Raw genomic sequence first — 11257 nt, forward strand, 5'->3', positions numbered from 1 at the left:
ACTATTGGAACAAATTGTTCTCATCTACCTCTTCCACTTGGGGAAGTCTTCACATGCTTGGAGTAAACATTCCTCTAACTCACCAACGGGTTTGAATCCTATTGATTACCCTCAATTTGGTTTAACCCGTCTGCCATGATGGCTTTACTGGGGTGTGGTTACTGCACATGCTAGAGCTTCTTGGAGCCACAGGTAAGATTTGGGTGACAGGTGGGCAGCAAAGATAGATGAGCAGTCCTGAAAAGGGTTTGGCAGTCCTTCACACCAGAGGGGCTAGTTTTCCCTGGATACTCCATCTACCCCTGAATAGCTCATACACCTAATACATCTGTATAAATAGAAGAGAACCATTATTACCATGAGCATATGCTGTTCCTTGAAGGAGATATCATCATCAAATTTTCAAGGCCACTTCTATGTTATTCTTAGGGTCTTTAATTTGTTAAAAGTCAGTCATTATAGGCCACATTTCTAGATTTAACCAGAATTTTTGGCCTGGACCTTACAATGTTCAAGAGACCATTTAATGACATGGGCCAGCGCAGTTATCTCCTTTGTCTTAGCCCATTTGATAAGCTTTGCTTCTACAGAAAGAAAAATAAATAAGCTCCACACTCAAAGAAATCCTGGACCTGACATCTTTTTTTTTTTCCCTAGGGCATGACAGGATATTCAAAATCAAAGGCACAATACCACATAATCTTAGGAGAGTTATGAAAAAATTTGGATGGCAAATATTCATCTCTCACTTTACCCTCATCTACCTCTCCTCTGGTAGCTTCATATTGATCTGAAGCACATACCTTAGAAAATCCTCATGGATTTTAGTTAGGGAACCCAGTTCCTTCTCTGCTGAGATTATTAGTAATGACTACCATTTTCATAATGCTTTATACTTACAACAACTCTGTTCAGTGGTCAGTGCCAATTTACAGATAATGAAATGGAGGCTTATAAATTTTACTTAACTCATCCATGGTCACACAAGTAGTAAAAGCCAAAAAAAAAAAAAAGAGGCACTAATCATAGTAACTTTGAAGTCCAATGCTCTTATCACTGCACCAACATTGACTACTACTAATTACAACCTTAAAATTATTTTTCAAAAAAAGAAAGAAAATTAAAGTAAATAAACTTTGTGGTAGTTCTAAACTACATTTACTCATATTTCATTTCCTTACGCTCATCTTTTTGTTGTTCTAGTGGTTGTTTTGGTTTGGTCCAGACTTGTTCTGTCAACACAGATGCAAGTAGAAAATCCCCCCAATGATGCAGACCACAACTTAGAGTCTTAGAGAGTTTTAGGGGCAGGGAGAAGGGTAAAAAAATGCTAAATGACTTCAGATTACAAATTTAGAGATAAAAAGGAACTTGGAAGACTTCTAGTCCAAACTCCTTTATTTGACTGTAGCACTGGGTGTCATGTGCATTGCTGGCTCACAGGGAAGAAAGAATAGACGTCTCTAGCATTTCCTTCTTCTACCCTTCTCCTCTAAATTCCTGCCAAGAAGATTAGAAGGAGGTTGGGACTGGAGGCTTTCTACTTTGCCCTCAGAGAGTGGACATACTGGACTAGGATTTTATCAATTTTCTCCTTTAAATATTATCAGTGTTGGGCAGAGGTGACAAATTTGCCACCTAATCACTAAAGTGTCCCTCAAAATTCCCAACTGTGGCCTGAACCATACTAAAATAGAATTGTGAAATGTTTAGCATAATAAATAAAAATACAGTATAGTATAGATAATGCTAATTTGTGGTTTTCTAAGATAATATGTGGCTTACAAGAATCTATTCTATGTGAGTTTGACACCATTGGCAGTAAGGGATGTAATTTTTAGATTCAAACTAAACTCCTGATCACTGCTGTTCCTTAATGGCGAAAGGGGATCCCAAGTATTATATCAAGATTTGACACATTTTACACCAGATACCAGTTCCACAATGAACACACATAACAAATAACAAAAGAACTCATATAACTAAATTGCAAAATAGAAATCTAAATAAAACCCCATATATATGTATATATAAGACAATGCAGAGTGAAGAAGCTCTCTCATCATAAGATAGCTCAGGAAAGACAGAGAGGGAGAGGGGAGAAGGAGAGAGAGAGAGAAAGAGAGAGAAAGAGAGAGAGAGAGACAGAGACAGAGACAGAGACAGAGACAGAGACAGAGACAGAGAATATGTCCAGATTTCACTCAAAGGGGAAATTTCCCGAAAGTCAGTAGTATAGCAAGCTAAGGATAAGAACATGGTGGAGCTTTCCAGTTCCAGTATTTTTTTCTCCCTTCTCATCTGAAGAGAGGGTTGCATTGTACATTTTCTCTCTTGAAGTTGGAAGCTAAAAGAACACAAAGAGAATGAACAAACCAGACCCAGGCCACATGTGGGCATGGGGCATTGATTTCCACCAATGAGGAGAGAGTCCCATATCAATGACATTCAGGGATTGGGTTAAATTATGTATAAGAAACCCAAATCCAAGGATGTTTAAATAATTCCTCCAAGGTCACAAAATAACAAGTGTTTAGCCTTCCCCACTGTGTGTCATAAGTAAGACTTGAATATTTACCTTTCTAGCTCAGAAACTAGCCCTCTTTCTATTATACAATACTGCTCTCAATAGTGACCATACAGCCTACAGTAAGAGAATAGAATAAAAAATGAAATGAAAATGCTATGTGCCTATAAATATAGATTGTTATAAAAACAAATAGAAAAAAGAAAGACGGAAGAGAAAATGTAACATTTCTACCAGAACTACAGATTATTTTCCTTAGAATCTATGCTCATGAAATAGAAAATACATTATATTTGAAGTCAGAGAACAGTTTCAAATTACTCCCCTGTCACTACCTGTGTGACCCTTGGCAAGTGATTTAATTTCTCTGGGCATAAACTCTAAAATGAAGGTGTTGGATTAAATAATCTCTCAACTCCCTTTTGATTCAAAATTTATGACCCCATGATCTTATTTGAGGCCACAGAGATGTGGGCATATGTTTATTTTAATAGTTCTGTATGTGTTTAATGTAGTATTTGGCAAACTTCTTGAAAGTGAAAAGTTAATTCCAATGCAAGCATTAGTATATCAACATTTCAATTGACCAGAATCCTAATATGGGCCTCTCAATTAACCAGGACTGTTTTTTAGTTCTTTAGATTTGGGAGAGGGAGAGAAAAAAAAGAACATGAAAGAAGCAGGCAATTTCTGTTTCCTCCCTTCCTTCTTCCCTTCCTCTCTTTTCTCCTCTTTCCTTTCTTTCCTCTCTTCTTTTTTCTCTTTTTAATTTTTCCTTCCTTCATCCTTCCTTCTTTCCTATTTTCCTTCCTTCCTTCCTTCCTCCCTCCCTCCCTCCCTCCCTTCCTTCCTTCCTTCCTTCCTTCCTTCCTTCCTTCCTTCCTTCTTTCTTTCCGTCCATCCGTCCATCCTTCCATCCGTCCGTCCTTCCTTCCTTCCTTCCTTCCTTCCTTCCTTCCTTCCTTCCTTCCTTCCTTCCTTCTTGCCTCCCCTCCCTTCGTACCATCTCTCCTTCCGTATTTCTTTTCTCCCTCACTCTGACCAATGGAAATTAATTTGACATTTTCCTTTTTAAGGAATTGAAAGATAATAATCATATTTCACTGTCATATTTTACTTTAAAGTTTGAAATTTCTTCAGTTATCAAATAGACATTAAAATATCTTTAGTATTCTATAAAAATTAAAAAATAAATGCAAACTGCTATGTTTTTGAAACATGCACATAAGGGTTATTACAATAAATGTTTTCAGGTGAGCCCTGAATTAGCTAGCTCATTCCATTTCACAGAGCTTCCTATTTTAAAAATATCGCATTCTACCACCTTTCCCTGACGCTTTTTTTTTCTTGGAAGGATCCATATTAGTTAAGTAGGTCCTCTCCATCCATTTCCAAATAGCCAGATTGGTAATCATACCTTCGTTTAAAATATTATATTTTTATTAATTACCAAACAGGCAAGTTTCTAACATATTTCATTTGGTTATGGCAGTCTCCTCTCCTTTAGGAGGACTGTCCTTAGAGTTTCTTGTGTCCTCTTCCTGAGAAGAACCTCTTATCTCTTTCTATGCCTCCATCCAATAATAGTTCATTAATATACATGGTTCTGCATAGATGCTCAGTACTCTCTTCAGGACAAGTCCAACAGTAGCAGTAGATTAAGTGTCCTATAGGACCCATGATCAAAGTAATTTGTGTGTATATCAATCTAATACCAATGATATCTACCAAAATATTACTCTCTTTGAATATTTGTATTAGTATGTTCTGATTTGGATTTCCCTTACTTGTTTGATATTTTTCCTACTTGTTAATTTCATCTTTCTGTGAAGCATATCTTCAAAATGAAAAGCATACCAGTCCTAAAACTCAATATACTTTTAAGAGAAGTAATTGGCCAGTTCTAATTGGGTAACTCAGCTCAATGTGCCATCTCCCTTTTCCTCTTCCTCTCCACCTCAACTCAATTCACTCTGGAGCTCGTAGATTTGACAAGAATTGGTCCCTGTCCAAGCACCACTTCATGGTTATTTTTTAAGCCTTCCCTGCTCAGAGTGAATGTAAATAATAACTTTTTCTCTTTTCACCAGCAACTCTAAAAGTCTTCCCTTCCCAGTTTGATTTTTTGGTAAAGGGGCCATCCTTTGACTCACTTCTTAAAGAGGCCTATTCACTGAATGGGCATTACCTCACTCAAAGTGACAATCTGAAAAGACCTTAGCTTACAGCGTCTCCCATTGCATCCTGGGCCATCTCCAGTCATCCTGATGAATATCTGGCCACTGGACCCAGGCAGCTCTGAAGGAGAAAGTGAGGCTGGTGACCTTGCACAACTCTCCCTTACGCAAATCGAAGTCAATTGCAAGTCATGTCATCATCTCCCTGATGTCATGGTCCTTTTAGAGAACGAAGAACAAATGTAACAACAACATCTCTGGATGAAGCCTCTTTAACATAGAACAGATCTCTTTCAATCTCCTTTGATTTGACTAATGCATTCGGAATTTTTTTAAAAAAAGTACTCACCTTTTAATGAGCTACATAAAATACGTCAATGCATTATTGGGGGTTTCCCTTCTTTTTACGTGATGAGGTAAATCACCTTGAAAAGAAATGCACTTGGTTACATCACTATTTAACATGTCATTTGTTAAGGGAGAATAAACTGTATCCATCATATTTAGTGCCCCATGTCATCCTTTCACAAAATCAAAATGCTTCTATAATTTGAATATTCACCACATTTTGAGCCCTCAGTGCATTATTAACATTAAAATAACCTTTTCATACAGGTTATATGACCCTAATTAAATTGGGACAAATGTTACTAGATAGCAGATGCCTTTCCCATCTGGAAAATTCCTCTTTCCTTCTGTCTTTATTTCTATATGTAAATCATCTCTCTTTAAGTGCTTTTCCTAAGACATGCAAAGTGAGGGGTAAAAATCAATAGAAAGATAAACATTTAAAAATATATACCAACCACAAAACAGCATTTAATTTAATTTTGTATTCTGGCATACATAATGAAATTGGATAAATGATAGTAATAGTTTTAATTACTCAACCAAAAGTCACATGCAAGCTTCTGTATTCTGGGAGTATGTAATTGATAAAAAAAAAAAAAAAACATGTGCCAAACATTTTTGATACATCGTACAAAGAAAAATGGTACCAGTGTTGGTAGTAGAATGCAATTTTAATGGAATATTTTTAATTCATCTAGTAATGTTACATAATATTCAATATTACATTTAATAACCCTAGTTCAATATGTATGTAGTTAAGCATTGTCTCTTTCGGAATCATAGGCACCATCCTTTGGAAGAATTTGCTAGGAACTGCTAATTATCCTCCTTGCCAGGGAGAAAAGACAGTAGCAAGATAGAAAAAGAAAAATCACTCTAGGAATCTTCTAGGTAGAAGAGCTATTGGTGAAAAAATAACATAGCATACAAGACTGATGTCAAAAAGTATATTCCCAATACTCCCTTACCTAAAGCCTAGCCAAGGGAAGCCCTGAACACAATAGAGTTTACAACGATTTCTATGTGGTTCACTGTGGAGTCATTTGTTTGTTATGTCCCTTACTATGCAAATGCACACACACACACACACACACACACACACACACATGTACATATTTGGCAGCTTTGTAAGCCTAAGTGTTAGTAATGGAATCTAGCGGTTACCTTTGAAGGAGCATCAGATGCTCAAATTACTGGGTGTTGCCTGAGTTGGACCAAGGAAATAAGAGTACACAAAATGTTGTTGTTCAGTTGTTTCTGACACTTCATGATCTCATTTTCAGTTTTCTTGGCAAAGATACTGGAGTGGTTTGCCATTTCCTTCTCGAGCTCATTTTACAGACAAGGAAACTGAGGCAAACAGGGTTAAGTGACTTGCCCAGGTCACACAGTTAGTAAGTATATAAGACCAGATTTGAACTCAGGAAGACGAATATTCCTGACTTCAGATCCAGGGTTTCATCCACTGTATCACCTAGCTGTCACACAACTTGCACCCAGCTTCTTTGCAGGCAGAAGGCCACTGACAAAATATGAGCTTGAAACATATGATTGGTTTTCTTGGTTTTCTTAGCTTGGATTCTCAAATGTCTTGCTTATTTGCTGTGCAATAGATTGATCCCAATTCACCAGTAATGTTTATGTCTCAGTTAATCAGCCTGATCTTTCCTCCCTCTCTCTATATGGGGAATAAGCAGCTCTTCTTTTTTTTTTTTATTTTATCACAGGCATTTTTTTAACAGGCCATTAGAAAAATAATCATAGCAGAGACCTTTCATTCAGTCTTCTAATAAGACTGTTGATCCAGTCTTCCCTATTACCAGCATCTCTACCTTCCACAAAATGTGTAGTTTTTTTTCTTCATTCTGACTAGTGGAGAAGATAACTTGAAGGGCCACAGTAAGTTGTTGGCAGCTTTGAAGTGCTTGCAAACAGTGTAGATCTCATGGATCAAGTCCTCCATGCAGATAATTTCATGTTTACCAAGAGGTTTTGCAATAAGGACATTATCCATCAGAGAAATTCCCTGTTTCTTGATCTTGCCACAGCCACGTTTATAAATCAAGTCATTCACAGGCTTCAGATTAGGGTAGCCTCAAGCAATGTATGGTTCCATGATTCTCAGCATGTTAGTTGAAACCTTGTTAAGCTTAAAAAAATTGCTATTGAAGATTTGGCAAAGATGAAGAAGCTGCAATGCTTTTCAGACTTTTGGACTAACACCATTGACATCTCTAATTCTGATCACAAAAGCTAACTTGGGTTCAACAGGTATGTAGTGGTTGCTACCTTTTCATGCCATTCTAGAGCCAGCTGTATTTCACTTCTATACATTTGTCTGTACTCCTTATGGTAGGCTTTAGATTTTTCATGGATAACTTTTCTATGTATTTTGTGGAGCTTTTTTATAGTCATCTTCTTCAGGCATTTTGCATTCAGTATTTTGAAAGCCTTTCACTTTTTCAAAAGGGATTCTGGAAGAAATAGTAGCTTCTCCTTTTCTTCTACACCCACCATGATTCTAGCCAGAAAAACAGCAAGGAATAAGCAATTCTTTTTTTTTTTTTACTTTTTAATATAAATTTATTTATTTTTAGTTTTCAATATTCACTTCCACAAGTTTTTGAGTTCCAAATTTCTCACCCCTCCCCCCACCCCAAGATGGCATGCATTCGGATTACCCCTTCCCCTGGTCTGCCTTCTCTTCTATCTCTCTCCCTCCCCCTTCTCTTATCCCCTTCCCTTTCTATTTTCCTGTAGGGCAGGATAGACTTCTGTACCACATTTCCTGTATTTCTTATTTCCACATAGCATGTGAAACCTTTTTTTTAAACATATGTTTTTGAAACCTTGAGTTCCAAATTTTCTCCCTTCCTCCCTCCCCACCCACCCTCATTGAAAAGGCAAGCAATTCAATATAGGTTGTACATGTGCAGTTATGCAAAACACTTCCTTAGTAGACATGTTGTGAAAAACTAACTCTATTCCCTTTAATCCTTATCCTGCCTCCCATTTATTCTATTCTTTCTTTTGACCCTGTCCCTCCTCAGAAGTATTTGCTTCTGATTACCTCTTTCCCAATCTGCCCTCCTCTCTATCACCCCTGCCTTCTTGTCCCCTTCTCCCCCTATTTTCCTGTAGGGTAAGACAGATTTCCATACCCAATTGAATGTGTATGTTATTCCTCCTTAAGCCAAATCCTATGAGAATGAGATTCCCTCATTCTCTCTCACCTTCCCCTGTTTCCCCTCCACTGTGAGAGACTTTTCTGTTTTTTTTGTGAGATAATTTACCCCATTCTACCTCTCCCTTTCTTCTTCTCTGAGTATCATCCCCTCTCATCCCTAATTTTATTCTCCAGATATGACCCCTTAATCTTCAACTCACCCTGTGCCCTCTATCTATCTATCTATATATACATACATACAATTTTTTTCCTTCAACTACCCTAATACTGACAAAGTTCTCATGAGTTACAAATATCATCTTTCCATGCAGGAATGTAAACAGTTCAATCTTAATAAGTCTCTTATGATTTCTCTTTCCTGTTTACCTCTTCATGTTCCACTGGAGTCCTGTATTTGAAAGTCAAATTTTCTGTTTAGCTCTGGTCTTTTCATCAGGAATGCTTGAAAGTCCCTATTTCACTGAATGACCATTTTTTCCCCTGAAGGATTATACTGTTTTGCTGGGTAGGTGATTCTTGGTTGTAATCCTATCTCCTTTGCCCTCTGGAATATTATATTCCATGCCCTGGGGTCCTTTAATGTAGAAGCTGCTAAATCTTGTGTTATCCTGATTGTGTTTCCACAGTACTTGAATGTTTCCTTCTGGCAGCTTGTAATATTTTCTCCTTGACCTGGGAACTCTGGAATTTGGCTACAATATTCCTAGGAGTTTTCCTTTGGGGATCTCTTTCAGGAGGAGATCTGTGATTCTTTCAATTTCTATTTTGCCCTCTGGTTCTACTATATCAGGGCAGTTTTTTGATAATTTCTTGAAAGATGATGTCTAGGCTCTTTTTTTGATCATGGCTTTCAGATAGTCCAATACTTTTTAAATTCTCTCTCCTGGATCTATTTTCCAGGTCAGTTGTTTTTCCAATGAGATATTTCACATTGTTTTCTAATTTTTCATTCTTTTGGATGTTTTACAGTGTCTTGATTTCTCATAAAGTCACTAGCTTCCAATTGCTCTATTTTAATTTTTAAGGAAGTATTTTCTTCAGTAAGCTTTTGGACTTCCTTCTCCATTTGGCCAATTTTTCTTTTTAGGGCATTTTTCTCCTCATTGGCTTTTTGGACCTCTTTTGCCATTTGGGTTAGGCTGTTTTTTAAGATGTTATTTTCTTCCGTAAATTTTTTGGGTCTCCTTTAGCAAGCTGTTGACTTGTTTTTCATGATTTTCTTGCATCACTCTCATTTCTCTTCCCAGTTTTTCCTCTACTTCCCTTACTTGCTTCTCAAAATCCCTTTTGAGCTCTTCCAAGGCCTGGGACTGATTCATATTTTTCTTGGAGGCTTTGGATGTAGGAGCTTTGATTTTATTGTCTTCTGGTTGTATATTTTGATCTTCTTTTTCACCAAAATAAGATAATATAGTCTGACTCTTTTTGTGCTGCTTGCTCATGATCCCAGCCAATTACTTGAGTTTTAAACTCTTTGTTAAGGCAAGAGTCTGATTCTATGTGGAGAGTGTACTGTCCCAAGCTTCAGGGGTTTATGTAGCTGTTTTCAGAGATATTTGTAGGGACCTGTAAATTTTCAGTTCTTCCAAGGTGGTATGATAAGGGTTGAGGTGTTTACTCCTTTCCTGGCCTGTGACCACAAGTATTCCTTTCTGTCCCATAACTGTGAGGAAGGGTTCCTCTCCACAGCCACTACAAGCTCCATCACGCCAGCGCTCCTCCTCACCCCAGCACTGCCGCCCAGAACTGTGACCCAGATCCACACACGGGCAAAGCAAGAGATTCCTGCCTCAGCACTGGCAAAGAGATCCCTGCAGTCCCTTTCTGATCAGCCACTGGATTTCCCCTCAGTCTGTGGGCTGGAAGCTTGGGAAGCAGCTGCCACCCCCCCCCACCCCCGCCAGGCCCTTGGGGAATGGAGCTGAAACCCCGCCTTCCTCTCTGACCATCAACAGAAACAGACTTTTCCCACTGACCTTCTAAGTTGTGTTTGGTATTTTTGGACTCAGTCCTCTGAGGCCTTCTCCAGGTTTGCTGTGGCCTAGGCGCTGCACTGCGCTCCCAGCCCGGTGCGATACACCTTTCTGATCAATCATCCAGGTTGTCTTGGGCTGGACATTTGTTTCACTCTGTCTTTTTTTGGATTCTGCTGCTTCAGAATTTGTTTAGAGCCATTTTTTATAAGTATTTGGAGGGGTTTGGGGGAGAGCTGAAGCAAGTCACTGCTTTCACTCCGCCCATCTTGGCTCTGCCCCAGAAATAAGCAATTCCTAAAAACTGAAATGACAGCCTTATGGTCAAAGGTAAGAATTTCCAGTGATCATATGATCGGTTTGATTTCATGACACCTATGCTGTCTCCCTACATTACTCTATCAATATGTAGCCTTTTAGCAGAACTGTTCCCTTTGGAAATCTGGAAATTTCCTCTGGGTGACAATTCTGGTATGTTAGAATGCTAAAACCTGGTAGCTTAAAGGATGAAATGAGAGAGCAATTGTATTTCTGATGCCCAGTTGAAGAAGAGAGAAAAACTAAGCTTACTATGGTAACCCTAAAAATAAAATTCAATCATATAGAACAGCTCTGAGAAACCCTGAGACTTTTCAGGGGCTCCTTGAGGTTCACACTCTTTTCATAAAAAAGAAATTATTTTCATAATAATACTAAGATGTTACATGCCTATTAATATACTCCATCCTTTTCCTTTTCTGTGAGACTGGATTTCCTTCATATATTTCAACTAAAGCAAAATATTGAAGCAGATTGAATGTGGAAGGAGATATAAGAATTCAGCTGCCTTCTATCAAGCCAGACACACACACACACACACACACACACACACATCTAAATATATATCAATGTCGTTCATCTCATTAATATTTTTGTTTCAGAAAATAGCTCTTTTTCATAAAATATGTATGTTAAATGTAATGGGTTTATTAATGTTATTTTAAATGAATTGATAGATATTTTATGTTTGTCAGTTTTAATTCCCAATAGAGTAAATATTAGC

At 37.8% G+C, this 11257-nt stretch overlaps 1 pseudogene; it reads right to left on the reverse strand.

The window, feature by feature from the left end:
* Positions 1 to 6813: 6813 nt before the first annotated feature.
* LOC110221568 (large ribosomal subunit protein uL30 pseudogene) lies at positions 6814 to 7584 on the reverse strand (annotated as a pseudogene).
* Between the last annotated feature and the right edge of the window lie 3673 nt (positions 7585 to 11257).

Source organism: Phascolarctos cinereus, unplaced genomic scaffold, assembly GCF_003287225.1.
Source record: "Phascolarctos cinereus isolate Bilbo 61053 unplaced genomic scaffold, phaCin_HiC Scaffold_726;HRSCAF=1367, whole genome shotgun sequence".
In the NCBI taxonomy this organism is placed as follows: Eukaryota; Metazoa; Chordata; class Mammalia; order Diprotodontia; family Phascolarctidae; genus Phascolarctos; species Phascolarctos cinereus.